At 37.7% G+C, this 25,580-nt stretch overlaps 1 pseudogene; it reads right to left on the reverse strand.

The window, feature by feature from the left end:
• Positions 1-14,153: 14,153 nt before the first annotated feature.
• LOC138330705 (uncharacterized) lies at positions 14,154-19,872 on the reverse strand (annotated as a pseudogene).
• Positions 19,873-25,580: the final 5,708 nt, after the last annotated feature.

The raw sequence follows: 25,580 nt of genomic DNA on the forward strand, positions 1-25,580 counted from the left end.
CAGCTCCACTATACAAGAAGACACAACACGAATATACCGCAGTCACCTCGCACCACAACATACACGCAACACACCGCATACTTGGGAGGCCGTCCTTACATGACCAGAGCCGTTAATAAATCAAACAAACAAACCAACATTGTGATAATTACAATACTTACAATGCATAAATTGTACAAGTATAATTAAGAGCTGAAATCATATTTACATCTACAGTACATAAGGTCAGAGCATGAAGCCATGTTGTGTTATTTGTAATTTTACTTGATTGGTCGAAAATTTTGATATGCCATATTTCTTTAGCAATCTATTGGAAAACATCGGGATCGATGCATTAAGCTGTGAATCAATCCAATGGACCATGATGCATTATAAAGATACGGTACAACACAAAAGTTGTGCATTGTAAAATTCTTGTTTGTTTGCCTTATGTATGTCTAGATGGAAACAAACTTGCAGTATTCTCTTAAAAACGTAGGAATTACAAATAATAATGTAAAAGTGCGACATGAAATTTATATAACGTGGCTTCGTAGCCTGATCGTATGTTATACGAATATATCATGGGTTACACTGCTCTAGGTCATTGTTTGTTTGATGATTTTTAACCTCCTATTAACAACCAGGGTCATGTAAAGACGGCCTCTCATGCATGCAGTGTGTAGCGTGTGTGAAGTGCGTATTTTGGTAGACTGTGGTATCTTCGTGTTGTGTCTTCTTGTATAGTGGAACTGTTGCCCTTTTTATAGCGCTATTTCTAGGTCATACTATTGAACCCGAGGTGGTGGTAATCAACAAGTGTTATAAAACCCATTTCACTGCACTAGAAATGTTTATATGATGAATTTTGGTAGTATCCATTGGTAGTTATCATTAATCAACGCATCATAGTCCCTTTCGCATTGACTGCGTTCCTGAAATTGTGACATGCACAAAAGTACTTCCTCGAGGACGACGTTATTGCCAAGATAAACAATATGGTGCAATTTTTCTGTTGTTTACAAAGCGGACGACTGTGTAGAAGAAAATTGTATAAGTTTATTTCGGTTCCCAAAGAATAAACGGAAAACGCCAGGCGTGGAGTAAGGCAGTCAAGAGAGAAGATTGGTATCCGACAGATGCTAGTTATGTTTGCTCTAAATGCTTTGATCGAAGCTGGCACAGCGATAACCTAGACGATGTCAACTATAAGCCAACGTTGTTTTCTATGTACCTGCTGTCCATATTGCATGATCGTTTAAGGCGACTAAATTTAGGATTTTTTCTTTTTCTCTTCTTCCTAACTGACTGTTTTCTAATGCCTCCCTTGGCACCGCCTCACTTATGGCCTTGAGTTGAGCGTTCGCCCCTGTGAGGAAGGCTCTGGGTTCTGTCCCCTGGCCGAGACACACCAAAGTCTATAAAAGTGGTAGTTTCTGCTCCTGCTTAGCGCTCAGCAAACGGGGAGTGGGACGACTGGTTCGCCCGTTGTCAGTATGTGACCGGGTGGGGTGTGTTGCTTGGTGTCTTCGGCGGCATGCTTCAGTGATATAGCACTATAAAAAGGGCAGTAGTTCCACTATACAAGAAGACACAACATGAATATACCGCAGTCTCCCATAACACGCACCTCGCACAACATACACGCAACACACCGCATACATGGGAGGCCGTCCTTACATGACCATAGCTGTTAATAGGACGTTAATTAAAGAACCAAACCAAACTATTAAGTGGTAAGAAGATGACATTGCCTGTTTAAAATGAAGTTTAATACTTTCAAGTAACTGGAAAAAAGGAAAAAGAGATTCAATTGAGAACAAAACTTATTTAATTCAAAGGTTCATGTTGAAGTAATAACTCAAGATTTGTTTGTCTTTCATAAGTTAAAAACCGTTCTGAAACAAGGATGTGTTGGAAAGATACTTGTTCAGTAAGTATTACAATTAAAGGTGAATCATACTTATATATCTAAAGTTTTTAAAGTAAAAGATATATACCATGTATTTTTGTGTAAGAAATTAAATTTGTAAAATATACAGATAAATGTAATTTGTGTTATTTTTTATATCGCTTTGTACCTCAAGATGAAATGATTTATTCAAGTCAGTGGTAAAAATGAATGCAAATGTGCCAAGTGTCTTAATTTAATGTTAACAATATCAATGCTGTTGAGTTTAATTTAATTAAAAAATTATATATTCTAAAATGCTGCACTTTTCATTCATTTTTATCACTGACAGTTGAAAAGGACGAACAAGGTCAGATTCTGACGTCTAAAAAACTTTCACATCCAACTTGTATCCGACCAAAATCCAACGTTGGATTCTGACGTCCATGTGCCTGCTGGGAGTGTATCCATTTACCATTTTGTGTGGATTTTGTATAATTGATAATATAGGTACAATTTATGAGAATGATTAAATCGATAAAATTGTCATGTAACAAACCCATCTTTATTTTATCAGGAGTCGGAATCAGAGTAGAGATTGGCAGAAGAGTGACAATACAAGAGCACTTTCATATGTTGTTAGAGGCGTGTATGTTTGAAAACAATCTATTAGGTCAAAATTATGCCAAAGGCAGCAATCTGTAAATATATGTATGTACGTAATTAGCCCCCCCCCCCTTTCCGATATAGAGTTGAAGTTGTATAAATGCCCCCGTGCCATGGAATTTACAATGTAAATTTTACAACTTGTTATTTGTATTCCATATTGCATGTACTTGCAACAAGTCTTTTACATGTGAATCACAACATAAGAATGCGTCTCAAAGGATAAAAGGCATATATGCATGCTTACTGAAACAGATTAATGTGTCATAAGTACAGAAAGTATTAAAATATTTCGCCCACTACATACATTTTGGTTCATTAATAAGCCAAAATTATTGAATTACAGCGAATACGGTTTATGTATTCCACTGTACTTTATATTTTTGTAAATTATATTTGTAGGTTAAACTGATAATAGCTTAATGGATTTTCTTTTGTAATTGATTTGGTGTTAAAGTGAGGCGTTTATATGTAAGTAAGTTTTTCAAAGGACTTGTTTTTGAGCCGTACCTATTGTATAATGGTGTTCCTTGATTGAATTTTAGGACACTGCTCCATGATTGGAAAATAAACTGACCACGTCACCAACTGAAAACTGTGATAAGGAACACCATGTCTGTGCTTTCAAAAACAGTTGAGCTGTTTTTCCTGTCTGTATATGTTGAGAACTGAATCTGCAGCTTTCATGGGACATAACTCGAGCCTTGTTCACTCCGGTGAATTATGGAAATTTGGTCACAAAAACTATTAAGAGCTGATTGAGTGTTGCTGGTAATCATTCAACACAAGTGTTGAAAGAAAGATTGATTTCTTGATGGATATAAGAAACAAATCATACTGACCAAATGTTGGATTTCTAGTCTATAATCTATGATATGAATAGATAGTGCATTTAATATCAATATGACAGTTTTAATGCTAAATCTTTTGTCAGAACTTTTTCTGAAGTTTTTGTAAAAGTTTCATTATGTCATATTTGTGATTATGTCAATTCTAACTTCTCAATGAGCAGAACATCTATCTTATACATGCTCAGGTTCTGTTCTTTCTTTCATTTTTGAATAAATCAAATATTACAGTGATTGATTTTGTTAATCATAATTTAAGGATTCAAACTTTTAATATTTAAAAGATATTTTTTCATAAAAGAAAATCTATAAGATGATGCTGCATCAGAGACTGGATGCCAATTTGCTATTGTGCTTTGTCTGTTGTCATCATAGAGTGCCATTACAGGTTCATACATAACATTTTCACTTTGTATTTTTTTCTGATCTTGGAATGGAATTCAATTCAAACTTACATACATGTATGGGAAATATTTCATAAACAATATTTGTTATTTACTTGCTTCTATTAAATTTATATGTGGAATTCTTATGGCTTTCAAGTTTGATTTTGTTTAACTTCCTTTAAGCAGCCAGGTGCATTTAGGTATGTACCAGGTTTAGGAAATGAAGGGAAGACATAACAGGTAGTACATTGATAAAAATCACTGACCTTCAAACAGGTACTTTGGAAGTCATGTGACCAAAGACCTAAGACCCCTGTTATCAGTGTTTGGTTTACATATGACATTCATATATCCCCTTGATGCTAATAATTTAATATATGAATTGAGACCTTAGATCAAAAATAACTTAGCAACCACAAAATTTGATCATTTCTATGTATGAAAATGCAATTTTATTGTTATGAAGCATTCAATTATGCGAATGAGAAATAATTGAAAGTGGTTGCTAGGGTACACAGCCTTTCATAGAGTATTTTTCCATCACAAAATTGTTATAGTCATGAAAATTTATGAATGTCTCAAAGAAAAACTTTTGTGAAAATGCTATATATATATCAAAAAACTTTAAATGAATGCAAAATTGAATCCAGGTAAGACTTTTGTAATATAATACTGCTTGGTTGCTATGCAACGGTTGGTTACTAATAAAAGTTAACCAAAATATTTTTTTCATTGAAAAACAGATATTTTATCATCTTCACATGCATAACATGTCTTTATCAGAAAAAATATACACTAGATTACATTAAAATGTACACAACAACCCCATTTATATATTTTAGAAAAATGTTGCTAAGGGAAATGGTTGCTATGGATTTAACATCCAATAACTTTTTTCTTAGAACAATGACATACCATTTTCTCGTCATTTTTATAAAGATATGGATGTCCTCTGCAAAATGAGCATCTTTGGAAAAAAGTTAATTATTCCTTCATATTTTTAGGTCATCCTGACCCTCCCTTCGGGTCAGGATGACCTATAGTCGTCATGTTTCGTCCGTCGTCGTCCGCCGTCCGCTGTGCGTTAACTTTTCACATTTTGAACTTCTTCTCAAGTTCTACCAGTGCGATTTGGCTGAAACTTGCATGAAATGATCCTGCCATGGTCCCGACAAAGTGTTGTTATTTTTGGGTCGATCCGAAATCCAAGATGGCCGCCAAAGCCACCATCTTGAAAAACACATTTGAACTTCTTCTCAAGTTCTACCGGTGCGATTAGGCTGAAACTTGCATGAAATGATCCTGACTTGGTCCCGACAAACTGTTGTTATTTTTCGGGTCGATCCGAAATCCAAGATGGCGGCTGAGGCGGCCATCTTGAAAATACATTTTTGAACTTCGTCTCAAATTCTACTGGTGCAATTAGGCTGAAACTTGCATGAAATGATCCTGACATGGTCCCGACAAAGTGTTGTTACTTTTCGAGTCGATCCGAAATCCAAGATGGCCGCCACAGCCCCCATCTTGAAAACACATTTTGAACTTCTTCTCAAGTTCTACCGGTGCGATTTGGCTGAAACTTGCATGAAATGATCCTGACATGGTCCCGACAAAGTTTTGTTATTTTTCGGGTCGATCCGAAATCCAAGATGGCCGCCAAAGCCGCCATCTTGAAAGCACATTTTGAACTTCTCAAGTTCTACTGGTGCGATTTGGCTGAAACTTGCATGAAATGATCCTGACATGGTCCTGACAAAGTGTTGTTATTTTTCGGGTCGATCTGAAAATTCAAGATGGCCGCCACAGCCGCCATCTTGAAAACACATTTTGAACTTCTTCTCAAGTTCTACATGTGCGGTTTGGCTGAAACTGGCATGAAATGATCCTGATATGGTCCCGACAAAGTGTTGTTCTTTTTCGGGTCGATCCGTAATCCAAGATGGCCGCCAAAGCCGCCATCTTGAAAACACATTTTGAACTTCTTCTCAAGTTCTACCAGTGCGATTTGGCTGAAACTTGCATGAAATGATCCTGACATGGTCCCGACAAAGTGTTGTTATTTTTTCGGGTCAATTCAAAAACCAAGATGGCCGCCCACAGCCGCCATCTTTTAAAAACACATTTTGAACTTCTTCTCAAGTTCTACCAGTGCGATTTGGCTGAAACTTGCATGAAATGATCCTGACATGGTCCCGACAAAGTGTTGTTATTTTTCGGGTCGATCCGAAATCCAAGATGGCCGCCAAAGCCGCCATCTTGAAAACACATTTTGAACTTCTTCTCAAGTTCTACCGTGCGGTTTGGCTGAAACTAGCATGAAATGATCCTGATATGGTCCCGACAAAGTGTTGTTATTTTTCGGGTCGATCCGTAATCCAAGATGGCCGCCAAAGCCGCCATCTTAAAAACACATTTTGAACTTCTTCTCAAGTTCTACTGGTGCGATTTGGCTGAAACTTGCATGAAATGATCCTGACATGGTCCCGACAAAGTGTTGTTATTTTTCGGGTCAATCCGAAAAACCAAGATGGCCGCCACAGCCGCCATCTTTAAAACACATTTTGAACTTCTTCTCAAGTTTTACCGGTGCGATTTGGCTGAAAACTTGCATGAAAATGATCCTGACATGTCCCGAAAGTGTTGTTATTTTTCGGGTTATAAAATCAGTGGCCGCCACCTTTAAAAACATTTTGAAAAATGGATGGTCCCGACAAAGTGTTGTTACATCTCTGGGCTTACCATGACACTATATCTAATTAATTTCCTACATGTTAAGGCCCTTTGGCCTCTTGTTTGAAAGAAAATTTGTTGAAAGAAATTGAAAATGATCCTGACATGGTCCTGACAAAGTGACACCATATGAAATTAAATTTACTATTGCCAAGGTAGTCAGATGACCGTTAAGGCCCTTTGGGCCTCTTGTTTCTGTTGAAATGGACAAGTCATATTGCTATATATCAGTACGGCAAAATGAGGGAAACGTTGCCATAGAGACACTTTTTAAAATCGACGCTTTGAAACAATAGATACATCGATTTATGATTTATATTTATTAATAGACACAAGACATCCATACAAATACATTAAAGTAAGAACAAATGAAACAAGAGGCCCAAAAGGCCTTGACGGTCACCTGAGTGCTGCTACAGAAAGCATTGCAAAGTTGGTTCAAATCTGTAAAAAGTATTTACGAATCAGAATAAACTTTAAAGTTGAACCTTTATATTAGAATTTTTTTTTTTTTTTGTTTTTCATTTTAATAGTTAGTGTATTATGTTACCAAACCTTATGCTTCAAAATCCAATTTGCTTCGCCAAAATTAACAAAACCAAACTAGAAGTCAGTTAGTGTCAGTGATTTATGAATTTCATTTTTTAATCTATGAAGATTATTTGGTTTCATCAAACCTGTGAATTCAGAAGCAGATTTTTAGGTCACCTGAGACGCAGTCTGGGGGTCGGCCAGGACCAATATGGATATGACGATAAAATGCTATCTCAGGCTAATAATTCTAACCCAGTATAACTAATTTCCTATGAAAATAAGCAGATAACATTCATAAATGTGTTTTTCCTATATAAACTATAGTAAACTTGACCCCCTCCCCAGGGGGAAACATAAGACCCCAGGGTCATATAATTCACAATTTTTGTAATGGACCTTAAGACCTTTCCATCTATGAAGAGTATCTGATTTTTAGATTTCGAGAATTTCAGAAGATTTTTTTTAAGATTTCGCCTGTTTGGCCCCGCCCCTAAGGCCCCTGAGAGTCAGTCATGAAAAATTTGTTAATAGGATTCAATGGCTATTTAATAAGGATAATTCTGACAACATTTAACTAATTTTCTATTATAAATGACCAAATAATGCTCCAAAATGTTGGCCCTGCAGGTAGGGCATTAGAATTGTACCTGCTGCCCCTATTGCATGATCATGAAAGGCGACTAAATTTAGGATCTTATCTTTTCTTTCTCCCTAAATTACTTTTACGTTTATTTTCCTATAGTCTCCCTTGACACCATCTCACTTTTGGCCTTTGGTTGAGCGCTCGCCCCTGTGAGGAAGGCTCTGGGTTCTGTCCCCTGGCCGAGACACACCAAAGTCTATAAAAGTGGTAGTTTCTGCTGCTGCTTAGCGCTCAGCATAACGGGAGTGGGACGACTGGCTCGCCCGTTGTCAGTATTATGTGACCGGATGGGGTGTGTTGCCTGGTGTCTTCGGCGGCATGCTTATGTGATATAGCAATATAAAAAGGGCTACAGTTCCACTATACAAGAAGACACAACACGAGTATGCCGCAGTCTCCCAAGACACGCACCTCACACGGTATACACGCAGCGCACCGCATACATGGGAGACCGTCCTTACATGACCATAGCTGTTAATAGGACGTTAATTAATCAAACAAACAAACAGACAAAAGCTCCAAAATGTGTTTTCACTATATAAACTATAGTAACTTAACCCCTTCCCAAGGGGGAAACCGGAGACCCCAAAGTATAATTCACAATTTTTGTAGATGGCCTTAAGACCTTTCCATCTATGAAGAGTATCTGATTCCACAAGTTCCAGAATTTCAGAAGAAGATTTTGAAGTTTTAGCCTATTTGACCCCTTTTGGCCCCGCCCCTAAGGCCCCTGGGAGTCAGTCATGAAAAATTTGTTAATAGGATTGAATGGCCATTTCATAGGGATAATTCTTACAGCATTTGACTAATTTTCTATTATAAATGACAAAATAATGCTTCAAAATGTGTTTTCACAATATAAACTATAGTAAATTTAACCCCCTCCCCAGGGGGAAACCTGAGACCCCAGGGTCATATTATTCACAATTTTTGTAGAGGGCCTTGAGACTTTTCAATCTATGAAGAGTATTTGATTTCTGGAATTTCAGAAGAATATTTTTGAAATTTTAGCCTATTTGGCCCCACCCCTCAGGCCCCTGGGGGGCTGGGACCATATAATTCACAATTTTGGTTGGCATTTGGCTATGGAAGGTTTCTGCAAAATTTCAGTAGTTTTGGATAAGAAGTCGAAAAATCCAATATCAGTACCCTGAGCCTTCTGGTTCTTGAGAAGAAGTCGTTTAAAGATTTTAGCCTTTTTGACCCCTGTGACCTTGAATGAAGGTCAAGGTCATTCATTTGAACAAACTTGGTAACCCTTCATCCCAGCATCCTACAGGCCAAATACCACTACCCTGGGCCTTCTGGTTCTTGAGAAGAAGTCGTTTAAAGATTTTGGCCTTTTTGACCCCTGTGACCTTGAATGAAGGTTAAGGTCATTCATTTGAACAAACTTGGTGGCCCTTCATCCCAGCATGTCACAGGTCCAATATCAGTACCCTGAGCCTTCTGGTTCTTGAGAAGAAGTCGTTTAAAGATTTTAGCCTTTTTGTTCCCTTTGACCTTGAATGAAGGTTAAGGTCATTCATTTGAACAAACTTGGTAGCCCTTCATCCAAGCATGTCACAGGTCTAATATCAGTACCCTGAGCCTTCTGGTTCTTGAGAAGAAGTCCTTTAAAGATTTTAGCCTATTTGACCCCCGTGACCTTGAATGTAGGTCAAGGTCATTTTTTTAACAAACTTGGTAGCCCTTCATCCCAGCATGCCACAGGCCTAATATCAGGTCTCTAGGCCTCTTAGTTATTCACAAGAAGTTGTTTAAAGAATTTTAGCCTATTTGACCCCTGTGACCTTGAATGAAGGTCAAGGTCATTAATTTGAACAAACATGGTAGCCCTTCATACCAGCATGCTACAGGCCTAATATCAGGTCTCTAGGCCTCTTAGTTATTCACAAGAAGTTGTTTAAAGAATTTTAGCCTATTTGACCCCTGTGACCTTGAATGAAGGTCAAGGTCATTTATTTGAACAAACTTGGTAGCCCTTCATCCCAGCATGCCACAGGCCTAATATCAGGTCTCTAGGCATCTTAGTTATTCACAAGAAGTTGTTTAAAGAATTTTAGCCTATTTGACCCCTGTGACCTTGAATGAAGGTACAAGGTCATTTATCCAAAAAATATTGGTACCGGTAGGTTAGCCTATTTGACCCCTGTGACCTTGAATGAAGGTCAAGGTCATTCATTTGAACAAACTTGGTAGGCCCTCCATCCAGCAACCTACAGGCCAAATATGAGTACCCCCTGGGCCTATCTTCCGGTTATTGAGAAGAAGTTGTTTGAATGTAAAGTTTACGCACGGCGCGACGGCGGACGGCGCACGGCGCACGACGACGGACGGTGCATGATGACAATAGGTCATCCTGACCCTTCGGGTCAGATGACCTAAAAATATTGGTACCGGTAGGCCTATATATGTTTATGCCCTTCGGTAGGCATTTTAATCGATATACAGCGAACTTACAGACCAGGATCTATCATAAATGTTCAGTGCTAACGTTTATTCTATTATAAATGCTTACGTACGTGTAGTAACATACCAGGCGAGTTCCTGTGGCTCGGTAATATGTGGATATTATTGCAAATGGCCGTGGTTTCTAATCTTGATTGGAATATTTCTGAGTCACCAGCTCTCATCTACAACCTATTCTACGTGTGGTACCGGTGTCCTCTGATTAAATAGTTTCTGCACTGAAGATATTAGTCTGTTTCTTAATTTACGTTTCCAGTTTTCATTTAATGAGTTAAGGGCGTCAGAATGGTACCTGCTGCCCCTATCGCATGATCGTAAAAGGCGACTAAATTTAGGATCTTATCTTTTCTCATCTTCCTAACTGACTTTATCTTTCCTAATGCCTCCCTTGGCACCGCCTCACTTTTGGCCTTGAATTGAGCGTTCGCCCCTGTGAGGAAGGCTCTGGGTTCTCCCCTGGCCGAAACACACACCAAAGTCTATAAAAGTGGAAGTTACTGCTCCTGCTTAGCGTTCAGCATACAGGGAGTGGGACGACTGGTTCGTCCGTTGTCAGTATAATGTGACCGGGTGGGGTGTGTCGCTTGGTGTCTTCGGCGGCATGCTTCAGTGATATAGCACTATAAAAAGGGCAAAAGTTCCACTATACAAGAAGACACAACATGAATTTACCGCAGTCTCCCAAAACACACACCTCGCACAACATACACGCAACATACCGCATGCATGGGAGGCCGTCCTTCCATGACCATAGCTGTTAATAGAACGTTAATTAATGAAGCAAACAAACAAACAAAAGATATTATTAATGTTTAGTCCCTTCCACATAGAGATGTTACGAATACAGTATTGAACAATTGAACAATTTTGAATTGCCACACCATAAGGATGGATTCAATATATCTAATGCTACGAATCAAAATTTGCTTTAAGGTAGGTTTGGCCCAACCAAATAAATAAAAAAAATTTGTGAAATGCGATAAACGGAAGAAAAGATGAAAAAAAAAACATTAAAATATCTCTCAATTTAATTTCTTCATGCGTTTGAGATTAAAACAAATGTGTCTTGAATACCAAATTGAAGGAAATCCTTGATTTATTACGGTGTCCGTCAGTTTGTTTGTTTGATTAATTAACGTCCTATTAACAGCTTAGGTCATGAAAGAACGGCCCTCCCATGTATGCGGTGTGTTGCGTGTATGTTGAGCGAGGTGCGTGTTTTGGGAGACTGCGGTATATTTATGTGTAGTGTCTTCTTGTATAGTGGAACATTTGCCTTTTTTATAGTGCTATATCACTGAAGCATGCCGCCGAAGACACCAAGCAACACACCCCACCCGGTCACATTATACTGACAACGGGCTAAGCAGGAGCAGAAAAACTACCAATTTTATAGACTTTGGTGTGTCTCGGCAAGGGGACAGAACCTAGAGCCTTCCTCACAGGGGTGAACGCTCAACTCAAGGCCAAAAGTGAGGCAGTGCCAAGGGAGGCATTAGGAAGGATAAAGTCAGTTAGGAAGAAGAGAAAAGATAAGATCCTAAATTTAGTCGCCTTTTACGAGCATGCAATAGGGGCAGCAGGTACAATTCTTACGCCCTACCTGAGAGCCAAACAAAATAGTATGCAAATGAAGCTGCGATGGATTGTGTTGTCGAAGTTTCGAGCATGCGCATTGTTAAGCACTAAAAGTAAAGAAAAATGGCTGAACGAAAGTGTGGGAGATAAAAAAAATATATCTGAATCGGCAACAAAGTGGCGGAAATTATATAATGGATTCGATAACACCCTAGGATATCTATAGGGAATTAAGTTCAGAGATGGCATGTAGCAATAGAAGAAACAGAAGCCACATCTCAAGTGGAACTTGCTCGGATCTGTTGGGACTCGTGTAACGGCGTTGCACGTGGTGAGTTAAATTTCAACACATATGCCAGCGCACAAACAGCCGCAGACTAACTACATGTATATTTGGTGTACAAAGCTAGCGAGTGTATGTAAGTAACATGAAGTGTTTTAGATTATATGATATGTATAAACAGTCCATCGCACTTCGATTTGTTGTTGTTTTTTTAACTAAACATGCCGTGTCAAGACTGTCACTGCTATCTGACATTTTGTTGCACGCTTCCGTTTGATGCTGCGGCCTCGTTTTGGAAAAAAATACGTCATGTTCTATGCTTGAAATCACTATTTTAAGGAGTATTTTCCTGGTCAAGCTAGGCAACTGACCATCCATATTCGCTGTATGCATTGAAAATGACCTGAAGATTATATCTATGTACAAGATAAATTTCAATTTCGTAGTCTTTATTTTCATTGGGCGAAACCTACCTTAAATTCCGGCTATGATAAAGAACAAAATGCAATGCACAATTACAGTGTACATGTAGATATTTCTTATTGTATAATACAAAAAAAATTGTATCAATTTTCTTAACAAGAGGCCCTTAACGGTCACCTGAGTTCAGATGCAGAATGAAACTAAAGACATGTAAACACTATATATTGGCCCATCAGGCCCTTGAAGTCAGTCAGTGATTTTATAAATTTGACTTTTTAATCTATGAAGAGTATTTGGTTCCATCAAATCTGTGAATTCAGAATAAAGATTTTTGAATGTTATCCATTTTGATTCCTTGGATTAAACTGTTTGGATTATAGTACAGCTTTTCAAAAACCTCATTCTTACTAAGCATTTACTCCACAACTGGTTTTATGACAAATTACACTCAAATGGGGTTCCGCACATGACCCTTATTTAGACCCTTTCACCCGTTTTTGCAAAGATGATAACCCGACTTGACCTCATTAGAGATTGGCAATACTGATAACAGCTCTCAGAATAATATCGGTATCTAGCAATATTTTTTTTAAATTACAATCTTTTTTTTACACTTCAAATTAATAAATTTGATAATATCACAAATTAAACAACTTTTGTCCAATTTTAAGATGATCGACGGATATCATTTCTTTTGCTTTTCGATCTTAATCAGACTGCTTATCTGTTTAAACAGGATTTGAGGAACAAGAGATCCAAGAAAGATCTTGACACCCGGGCCATGCAAAATAGAATGATCTTTGTCAGTCATTATCTTTTCTCTTCCTCTTTTCCTTTAAAAGTAACAAAAACACCAACTAGGGATTCAAATTTCAAAAAACTACACAGCAGCAACATACTTCTGTTGGCAAATTGATATGGCCCTTGTCTGTCATGTTGTAACAGGATTTATTTTTAAATAAATATGCAGAACCAAGGACCAATTAAACCCTACAAGACATCTTCAGTACTTGATTTCTGTAAAGGTTGCTCCAAATCAAAGATGGCTGCATATAAATAATGTTATTTTCTGATCATTCATGAAATGAAATGTACATTATATTATAGGGACACATGAAATTTCAGAGAGATACCTTGAAGTACTTTTAACAATAACAGACTTAAATTACTATAATCCAAGAGGACTGCTTGTTGTTTTGTGAACATTTCAGGGATATACATGTATTACACGTATATGCATAACAATCTATGCACAAAATATGAGAAAGACCCCTTCAGTGCTCTGAGAAATAGCCATTACAAAAATATTATATCGATGGATAGGAAGTGGACAACCAATTATGAATGATTTTAATTGCCCACCACCACAAAAATGCCAATTTTATTAATGACCTTATGAAGTTATGATATTAAGGAATTGTAAGGTACAAGATTTAAGGATTTTCTAACATATACAACTAATTAAAAGCAAAAAAATCAATGGTTATCTACAAATTGAGTAATACCACCACAGAATCAAAATTGTATTCTATATAATGAAGCTAGCTCAATCAGTCCTGAACTGACTATAAAATTTGAACATGATTTCTTATTGATTTTAATAATTATCTAAACATTTTATCTTTGAACATCATTCTTCTTGATCATGGATTTTTTTTTACCAAACTTTCACATTTTTTTCAATGGAATACCATTTTCTTTTAATATTACTATAGCACCAATTTCATCTCTTCTTGCAAGCTGAAGATGCCATTTTGCTGAGCTTGTCACAAATCACTTTACTTACAATTTAAGCTTTAACAAACTCCGTGTATGACTTTTTGCAGGATTTGCATCTTATACTATACATATCATCTTCAGTGCATCTGTCCATCAGCTTTGTAGTAAAAAGCTGCTGAAGTGAATTTACCTCTTCTACTGCATCATGGGCATGGTATTTGACATTCAAATAAGTCTCCACTAAATGACCATGCTTGTAACAGCCATTGACTTCTTCTTTAGGAAAGATTTTCTTTGATAATTTCAATGTGTCAATAAATGCTGGTATAATGCTAACAAAGTCACACTGCAGACCAAATTCCTTCAAAATCCTCAACAGAATCGGCACATCGAAGCTAGCAATGTTGTGCCCAACAAGTATTGGATGGTCAAATTCTTTGAGATATTCTAAGAAGTCAAGAAGAGCTGTACGAATGCATTTCCCTTGTACTTCATTTCCATGCAAATACATTTTATTTGTTCCCATTGAATAAAATAGACCAGTGACTTTTGAAGCTTCACTAGATATTTGGCATCTTGGGTATACATAAGATTGGTACTTTCTAATCCCTACTGATGCAGCAATTTGTGTAATTTCACAGGTATGACCAAATCCAGTTGTTTCAAGATCAAATGTTTCAAAACTTTTGAACCTATCTATACAAACAGGATCAGGAATAAATTCAAGGTCAGGAGAAGAGTACTCTAGATTACTTTGAAAAACTAAACCCTCTTTGATAGTTGAATGCCTTTCCTGTTGTGTCTTTTTACTTTTACTCTGGATACGTCTTTTCTTGAATGATAAGGTTTTTTCCCTGATTGCGCATCTTTCTTCTCTTTTCATCAAGTTTACTAGTAAGCTTGAGGGTGACTTCACCTGGTGACAGTAGTGATGCTTATTTACCTGTAAAATGTTGAAATTTTAAGATAAAAAGCATTGATATTGAAGTTCAAATACACAGTTTAACAACCCTAATAAAAATGCCAATGCACATTGAAAGTAAATGACTTGTATATGTTACCAAGAATTTGGCTTGTCAAATTTTCAGTTAGGCAGGTAGACTTTGTAAGTCAATGCACACGGAGAGAATAAAACCTCCATTGGATGTTGTGTAAATTTAATCTCACTTTTTACCTTTGTTAAATAAGTTTGGCCTTCATTTTTCTGCAGGACAGTTGCTGATACTCTGTTAAAGAGCTTGATCCACCATAGTGCCTGTTATTTCATGAAAACAATACAATATTTATAAAATGTAATGATGATTAAAGTCGTGTTCTGCTTAAACTGTGACAAGAATGGGAAATGAATGGAGGTTCTTTAGCTATGGGTATATTTATATTATAATATTCTTATAAAAATTCTCAAAACTGGTGGGAAATGTTTTCTTTCTTCCATAACCTCTTGAACTCTGATGAAAGTAATATTATGCCAAAGCATACTGGTAAGTGCCAATGTAAATACAAGAAATTATCATATATTGAGTTCAGTGGTAATATTAATATCTCATGGTTAACTTAAACGTTTTGTTCAATTGAATGACCTTGACCTCATTCAAGGTCACAGGGTCAAATAGGCTAATTAGATTTAAGGTTTAGTGGTAACAAAACATCTAATTAACTTAAACGTTTTGTTAATTACATGACCTTGAACTCATTCAAGGTCACAAATAGGTTAATTTTCTATAAACAAATTATTGTGAAATTATATATTGGCAGAGATATATTGGTCTTGTAGCATGCATGTACTTGGATGAAGGGCTTCCAAGTTTGCGAATGACCTTAATGTACTTTAATTGGTCAAATGAGGATATGTATTGCCTTCTTTGTAAGTCACTACTGTATATATACTGTATGTTGTTTTGTGCCAATAAATTGATGATAATTTTAAAAGGCCCATGGGTTCTTGTTGGATTATCTCTAGTCCATCACATGAGAATATATTAATAGAATCAATTAATTTAATGCAATTCATGATACAATCAAAATTTAATTGTTACACAATACCTCACTTACCTTGATTTTGGCGCTTTTGAAGAAACCATTTGATTGAAATTTTCATTTGCTTGGGTTGATCCTATCTCTAATAAACTTTTTTGCTCCCCCTCTCTATTTATGGACCATTTGCCTCGAGTCGGGTCTTTTCAGGGCTTCTCCCTTTGGTAAACTTTTAAACCTAAAACAATATTCATAAATATTAAAATTGGTTATATTCCTAGTAATTTTTACATATTTAGAAATTTTGGAACACCACAGAGATATATCAATTTTTATTTAAAATCATATGTTTGTTTGTTTGATTTATTAACGTCCTATCAACAGCTATGGTCATGTAAGGACGGCACTCCCATGTATGCGGTGTGCTGCGTGTATGTTGCGTGAGGTGATGTGTACTGGTGAGATCTGCGGTATGTTCGTGTTGTGTCTTCTTGTATAGTGGAACTGTTTGCCCTTTTTATTAGTTCTATAAACTGAAGCATGCCGCCGAAGACACCAAGCAACACACCCCACCCGGTCACATTATACTGACAACGGGCGAACCAGTCGTCCATGTACAAACTTGGGATTCATGTTTTCACCTGGGGTATTCATAAATAGTAATTGACAAGTTGCTTGAATGAAAAGAACTAAAATATATATATGTGGGAATTTGTTATTTTATCAAATACATCTGTTTTGTCATCATGATATGAAAACCAAAATTGAAGTATATATCCTTTAAAGATGCTCCACTGCTGACATTTTGTTTGTTTGTTCTGATTTATTAACGTCCTATTAACAGCTATGGTCATGTAAGGACGGCCTCCCATGTATGCGTATTTTGCGTGTATGTTGTAGGTGCGTGTTTTGGAGACTATGGTATTTTCTTTATCAAAAAACATGAGCAGACGAATAAGTATTTTTCTTCAGTTACAAACGCGCACACACCAAACACAAATAAATTATTTTTATATTATTTTTTGTGTTAATTAGACAGATAGAACACCAATTATTGTTCGAATGATGAGTATTGTTTATGCTCTGTCGGTGGTGGAGCATCGTTAATATGTTGGCCATGCAGGTAGGGCGTAAGAATTGTACTGCTGCCCCTATTGCATGATCGTAAAAGGCGACTGAATTTAGGATCTTATCACTTTTCTTTCTCCCTAATTTAACTTTTGTTCTTCCTAATGTCTCGCTTGACTCCCACCTCACTTTTGGCCTATGGTGAGCGCTCGCCCCTGGAGGAAGGCTCTGGGTTCTGTCCCCTGGCCGAGACACACCAAAGTCTATAAAAGTGGTAGTTTCTGCTCCTGCTTAGCGCTCGTGGGACGACTGGTTTATTGCCCGTTGTCAGTATAAATGTTACCGGGTGGGGTTGTTGTTGCCTGTCGTCTTCTGCGGCATGCTTCCGAGATATTAGGCACTCTAAAAAGGGCAACAGTTCACTATTACAAGACACAAACACGAAATATACTGCAGTCTCCCAAAACACGCACCTCGCGCAACATACACGCAACACACTGCATACATGGGAGGCCGTCCTTACATGACCATAGCTGTTAATAGGACGTTAATTAATCAAACAAACAAACAAACAAAATCTTTAATATGCATTTTATAGACATTATTGGTACCTACCGGAATGTTGGTGGATTGTCTATGAATGTACACCATTTTACATTTGAACACAGAGAATGATCTCCAAAAGCATGGGGAACAATACGATCCAGGGCATTTTGAAGATCATTCTCTTGCTTACAATCACTGATGGCATACATGAAGCATCTTGTGAGATAAGGTATAACTTCTGCTTGCTTCAGTTCTTTAGACTGCAAATAACTACAAGTAGCATATAAATATTTGAGTCATTTCTGACCATTAAGACAATGAACAAATTAGGCAAAATCAAGCAAGGAAAACATTATTTGCAAAATATCTAACCAATGTACCTCTTCTGCCTTGAATGAAGATCAAGATCATTTATATGAACAAACTTTGTTACATTTTATAATTGTTCAAGCATGTCATTACACATCCTGTCAAAAGTTTTGACAGACGTAAGAAACAATCATTGATACAGAGGAATATATTTACATTGTCATATCACAATGCCTTATTGACTCTACTGATACCCATGTGATATCCTAGTGATGCCATGTATCTTATCAGTTATGGGAGAATGGATGACAAATAAATGCACAAATGGAAAATCCAACATACTGATAAAGCACAAGCAAGCTTCATTACATTATATCATCATTGCCAACTGAAAACATCTCAATGTTAGTCTTTTATAATTATATCTTACCTTTTTGACATTTCATACAGACATTTTGAAAAGGATTTCTTTGTATGATTTCTGTCATCTCTTTTTTCCAAGTCAGGGAAAGACTGCTTAAGTCTGGACGTAGTAGTGGAATCGTTGTCTGCATAAAGAATCTGTATCTGTAAATTGCAGTTATCTTTAAATGGTGGGTCATGTCAACAGCCATATCTGATTCCATGGCTTTACTATTTCCTGACCAATTTTTCATTCAAATGTGTGATCTTGTCAACCCTTGGCTACAGATCCAACAGGTTTTGCTCCTAACATCATATGATAGGACTTTTCCAGTTTTCTTCCCTATCATGCTTGGATGACCTGAATTAATCTATGTAAGAATTATTCACAGATTGATTAAATGAACCAATATATATTGCCAACTAGAATAGTCAGCCAATGGTATAATGGCCCCTGCTACCATGCATTAGAGACCATGATAATTAAACGACATTAGTGTTGAAAATGAAAATATTGTACGGTCTTCGGGCTGCAGTATACTTATCAATCACCCAATACCATGTAATAATAAAATGTATAGATCAAACATGGTCTTGGAGCTCAAATGCCTTACAGTACATTTATATAGAAGATAAAGGCAAGGCATGATGAGCAAGTAGATGTTTGATAACACAAACGTATATGTACCACTGTAGAGGACTTCATGCACAATCTGTAGCTAGACACAAGTGGTGAAGAACAAGTATTTTCCCCATATGAACCTACCTATACTAATAATGTAATTCCAACCAGTGCCTCTTCTCTGCCATCCACCATCAAAGCTCACTTCCAATGCCTGAGGAAGACATGACTTAATTGCATAAATGTACATATACATTACACATCTTTATTGAAATTTGTAAAAATGTCTTGTTAAATTCATTAAACTGAGTATGTAGTAAAGCATAATAGTTATATTTATTCAACTTATACAAATCCTTGATAAAGATCCAATGAAGAAACATATTTTGAATTTAACTTTGTCTTATTCCGTCTTAGAGTTAGCCCCCTTGCGGGTAGGTATCAAATGCTACTTCATAATCAATACATACCTGCAAAGGTAGATAACTCTGTAATATACAAATACAGAATAAGTCAATGTCATTACCTAATTTAAACAACTGCAATCATTGAGTGAGAATGTTTATAAGAAATCTGCCTTATGAAATTAAATATATGAAAATTGATTGATTTCCACTTTATGCAAATGATCAAGTAAAATGTTAAATTGTCTTTCAATGGAATCTGTTAGGTCTGCATTTTGACATCTACACTGTATATAGACCACAAATTCCATAGGGCAGTTTAATATTTATATTTACACTATTAACTAATGCGCCCCATAGAATATATTCTTAGAGGAATTTCTCCATACAAGCATCGTTAAAATAAAAGTGAAATTCTATCCCTATATGAACATTATTGATGTCATAATGGGTCACATTTTGGGTGTCAATTTTATATAACCCCATATACTTCACTTTGCCTTGTTTAGTTTATATAGACGTGGCAGACTTTTTTTAATGATTAAGATCTTTTTTACATTCCATGATCAGAATTGATAAAGTTTTGAAATTATTTTATTTTTACAAATTTTATTATACATACATGTACATGTAAACAAACACATACATAATGGATCAAATAACAGTGATCAGAATACAAAAATAGGTATACACACACATTAAACATACTAATATATTTTTTGAAGAATAAGATCAATAAACTTTATATAGTTTCTGCAATTAGTAAGATAATTCAATATAGAGATATTATTCGGCCATAGATTTTTTTTGATTCACAAATACATGTACATTTTACAAGACGATCTGTGAAATATTAGGGAATCGGTCACTTTAACACTTTACATGTGCTTGAAGATCCCACTGTAGAATATTTAATTTAAATGAAAATGACCATTAGAATACGTTAATTAAATTATAAATGTCCCTTAATTAATCGAGAAATCAACTGCAAAGTGTATGTCTTAGGCGAATCTTTGCTATGATTAATTGAATGATGGGTTTGATGTCCTTGTTCCGGTTAGAACTGAACCTTACAGGACACGGTTGTAACTTACTTGATTAGTAGGGTTTAAGGTCCTTGTTCCGGTTAGAACTGAACCTTACAGGACACGGTTGTAACTTACTTGATTAGTAGGGTTTAAAGTTCCTGTTCCTGTTATAACTGAACCTTACAGGACACGGTTGTAACTTACTTGATAAGTAGGGTTTAAGGTCCTTGTTCCGGTTATAACTGTTTGTTTGTTTGTTTAATTAACGTCCTATTAACAGCTATGGTCATTGTAAGGACGGCCCTCCCATGTATGCGGTGTTTCGCGTGTATGTTGTGCGAGGTGCGTGTTTTGGAGGCTGCGGTATATTCATGTTGAACCTTACAGGACACGGTTTTAACTTACTTGATTAGTAGGATTTAAAGTCCCTGTTCCGGTTATAACTGAACCTTACAGACACGGTTGTAACTTACTTGATTAGTAGGATTTAAGGTCCGTGTTCCGGTTATAACTGAACCTTACAGGACACGGTTGTAACTTACTTGATTAGTAGGGTTTAAGGTCCTTGTTCCGGTTATAACAGAACCTTACAGGACACGGTTGTAACTTACTTGATTAGTAGGTTTTTTTTGTTTGTTTGATTAATTAACGTCCAATTAACAGTTATGGTCATGTAAGGACGGCCTCCCATGTATGCGGTGTGTTGCGTGTATGTTGTGCGAGGTGCGTGTTTTGGGAGACTGCGGTGTATTCATGTTGTGTCTTCTTGTATAGTGGAACTGTTGCCCTTTTTATAGTGCTATATCACTGAAGCATGCCGCCGAAGACACCAAACAACACACCCCACCCGGTCACATTATACTGACAACGGGCGAACCAGTCGTCCCACACCCTGTATCCTGAGCGTAAAGCAGGAGCAGAAACTACCACTTTTATAGACTTTGGTGTGTCTCGGCCAGGGGACAGAACCCAAAGCCTTCCTCACAGGGGCGAACGCTCAACTCAAGGTCAAAAGTGAGGCGGTGCCAAGGGAGGCATTAGGAAAGATTGAAGTCAGTTAGAAAGAAGAGTAAAGATAAGATCCTAAATTTAGTCGCCTTTTACGATCATGCAATAGGGGCAGCAGGTACAATTCTAACGCCCTACCGATTAGTAGGGTTTAACGTCCTTGTTCCGGTTATAACTGAACCTTACAGGACACGTTGTAACTTACATACTTGATTACTAGGGTTTAAGGTCCCCGTTCCGGTTAAAAGCTAGCTATAGCCTAGGACACGTTGTAATTTACTTGATTGATGGGGCTTAAAATCCTCTATACAATGATTAACTGTGTCGGTAGACCGTTCATTTGTTTGTTTGATTAATTAACGTTCTATTAACAGCTATGGTCATGTAAGGACGGCCTCCCATGTATGCGGTGTGTTGTGTGTATGTTGTGCGAGGTGCGTGTTTTGGGAGACTGCGGTATATTCATGTTGTGTCTTCTTGTATAGTGGAACTGTTGCCCTTTTTATAGTGCTATATCACTGAAGCATGCCGCCGAAGACACCAAGCAACACACCCCACCCGGTCACATTCTACTGACAACGGGCGAACCAGTCGTCCCACTCCCTGTATGCTGAGCGCTAAGCAGGAGCAGAAACTACCACTTTTATAGACTTTGGTGTGTCTCGGCCAGGGGACAGAACCCAGAGCCTTCCTCACAGGGGCGAACGCTCAACTCAAGGCCAAAAGTGAGTTTTTTCAACATAATAAAGCCACAAATTTTGGCATCATAGTAGTTGTGAATTCTACATCAAATTTAACTCTTTCTACAAATATATTATTGCATTCAGCACCAGTCCAGACAACAAAGTCACATCATGGTAGACCAATTATGTCCATTTCACCTTGAACTTGTGCATACTACTCATGGTTTGTTTGTTTGTTTGATTAATTAACGTCCTATTAACAGCTATGGTCATGTAAGGACGGCCTCCCATGGATGCAGTGTGTTGCGTGTATGTTGTGCGAGGTGCGTGTTTTGGGAGACTGCAGTATGTTCGTGTTGTCCTCTTGCCCCTATTGCATGATATCATAAAAGGCGACTAAAGGACTAAATGTGGTATCCCCCGATATCTGCCCCGCTATACTGACATTCTTGAATTTGTAAATTTTATATTTCTTATATTTGAAATTGAAATAAAGATACATTAGTGGTTTGAAAATAACAATGGTTTAAATAATATTGCTCTAAATATAAAATATAGGGTGGTTTTTGAGACGCATAACCGGTATTTTCGAGAAAATAGCCGAATTTCGTGTGTGTAACATGGAAATTAAATATGAGCGCAGTTTTGCTCCACAAAGATATTTAAGATTTAAGTTCATATTCAAAAATCAAATATACAGATGAAATTTCATTTTGGAGCACGACTGCGCTCATATCTAAAAATTAAAAAAACTAATAAAAACAAGAGGCCCAGAGGGCCTGTATCGCTCACCTGGTTTTTTGTTAGTAATTATCACAAGACTCTGACAATTAGAAAAATAAGCAAAATTGACTCCCAAAGTTTAATTTTGAATCACAACCATACAATGATGCTATTGATACCATACAAATATGCTATCCAATACATAGGTTCAGAGACAAAGTAATTTATATGAAAATAGTAGCCTAATTGACCTTTTGACCTCGCATCTATTGCCGTCTAAGGCCCCGGGGGTCAGCCCTATCATTTGTACAATTTCAAATCCCAACCCTATAAGGATGCTACCATTGCACTATAAGTGCTCTTCCATTCTTAGTTGCAGAGAAGAAGTCGTTTATATGGAAATAGCTAAATTGACCCCTTTTGACCCCACCCTTCAGGCCCCGGGGGGGTCAGCCCCATCATTTGCAAAATTTTGAATCCAAACCCTATAAGGATGTAACCATTGCATTATGAGCGTAATCCCATGTTAAGTTGCAGAGAAAAAGTCATATATATATGGAAATTGACCACTTTTGACCCCGCCCCTCAGGCCCCCGGGGGGTCAGCCCTATCATTTGCACAATTTTGAATCCCCACACTATAAGGATACTACCATTGTATTATGGGTGCTATACCGTGCTTAGTTTCAGAGAAGAAGTCGTTTAATGGAAATAGCCAAATTGGCCACTTTCGACCCGCCCCTCAGGCCCCCTGGGGGTCAGCCCCATCATTTGCACAATTTTGAATCCCCACCCTATAAAGATGCCACCATTGCATTATGGGTGCTATACCATGCTTAGTTTCAGAGAAGAAGTCGTTTATATGGAAATAGCCAAATTGGCCCCTTTTGACCCCGCCCCTCAGGCCCCCCGGGGGTCAGCCCCATCATTTGTACAATTTTGAATCCCCAACCTATAAAGATACTACCATTGCATTATGAGTGCTATCTCATGCTTAGTTTCAGAGAAGAAGTCGTTTATATGGAAATAGCCAAATTGACCCCATTTGACCCCGCCCCTCAGGCCCCCGGGGGGTCAGCCCCATCATTTGTACAATTTTGAATCCCCACCCTATAAGGATGCTACCATTGCATTATGGGTGCTATCCCATGCTTGGTTTCAGAGAAGAAGTTGTTTATATGGAAATAGCCAAATTGACCCCTTTTGACCCCGCCCCTCAGGCCCCCGGGGGGTCAGCCCCATCATTTGTACAATTTTTAATCCCCACCCTATAACGATACTACCATTGCATTATGAGTGCTATCTCATGCTTAGTTTCAGAGAAGAAGTCGTTTATATGGAAATAGCCAAATTGACCCCATTTGACCCCGCCCCTCAGGCCCCCGGGGGGTCAGCCCCATCATTTGTACAATTTTGAATCCCCACCCTATAAGGATGCCACCATTGCATTATGGATGCTATCCCATGCTTGGTTTCAGAGAAGAAGTCGTTTATATGGAAATAGCCAAATTGACCCCTTTTGGCCCCGCCCCTCAGGCCCCTGGGGGGTCAGCCCCATCATTTGTACAATTTTGAATCCCCACCCTATAAGGATGCTACCATTGCATTATGGGTGCTATCCCATGCTTGGTTTCAGAGAAGAAGTCGTTTATATGGAAATAGCCAAATTGACCCCTTTTGGCCCCGCCCCTCAGGCCCTGGGGGGTCAGCCCCATCATTTGTACAATTTTCAGTTAGTAGCCCATAAGGATGCTACCAGTCAAATTTTGTTGAAATCCGACCAGCGGTTATGGAGAAGAAGTCGATTGTTGACGGACGGACGGACGGACGACGACGACGACGGACGACGGACGGACGCCGGACGCCACGGTATGGCAATAAGCTCACTTGGTCCTTCGGACCAGGTGAGCTAAAAAGTTCGATCTTCACTCAAAAAGTAAGATGAAGGGAATGACTAAGTTCTAGTTGTCGACGGTGGCCAGTTTATCTCGGAATTTTGCATGTCCTGTTTGCCCATCTATCTATCAATCTATCTATCTAAGTATTTCAATTTTTTATTTAATATATGAGAGAAAACAAAGTATTATAGAAAAAATAATAAGAACAAAGTATACTAAGTACTGTAGTACAGTATATTAAAAAAAAAATTCCCGACTTCGCGACCTCGATATTTCCGTAAACTAGCTTGCGACCTCGGAAACGTAAACAAAGCGCAGCAGCTCGTCTCGGCTTTTTAACCAGTTGTATCTATGGTAAAGAAGATGGATTTTAAACCGGCTGTCTACCCAGAATATTTCATAATTGGTAGGTTTACTATTCATAAGCTCATGTTTACCCGTCCAAAATATAGAATGCAACATTTCAATATCGACGTCAGGTGAGTTTTGACAGCTACCCCAGATCGAGCCTCCGAGACTTGGGCAGACGACAGTGTTACCTGGCTAGGAGTAAAACACTATATTTTAGCACTGTCACAACAAAATGTAACATATTACATCAACAATACTACAAATACTGCTCACATCTCCTGTTACACTTAATCGCCATCACATTAGTTATTAATTTAAATGCGATGATTTGATTTGGAATATTTTCGTCGCAAATCGTCTTGGCGGGTGTTACGTTAGGCTACGTACAGTAGCCCGAAATACTCTGGTCCTGA

This window comes from Argopecten irradians, chromosome 9 (assembly GCF_041381155.1).
Source record: "Argopecten irradians isolate NY chromosome 9, Ai_NY, whole genome shotgun sequence".
NCBI lineage: Eukaryota > Metazoa > Mollusca > Bivalvia > Pectinida > Pectinidae > Argopecten > Argopecten irradians.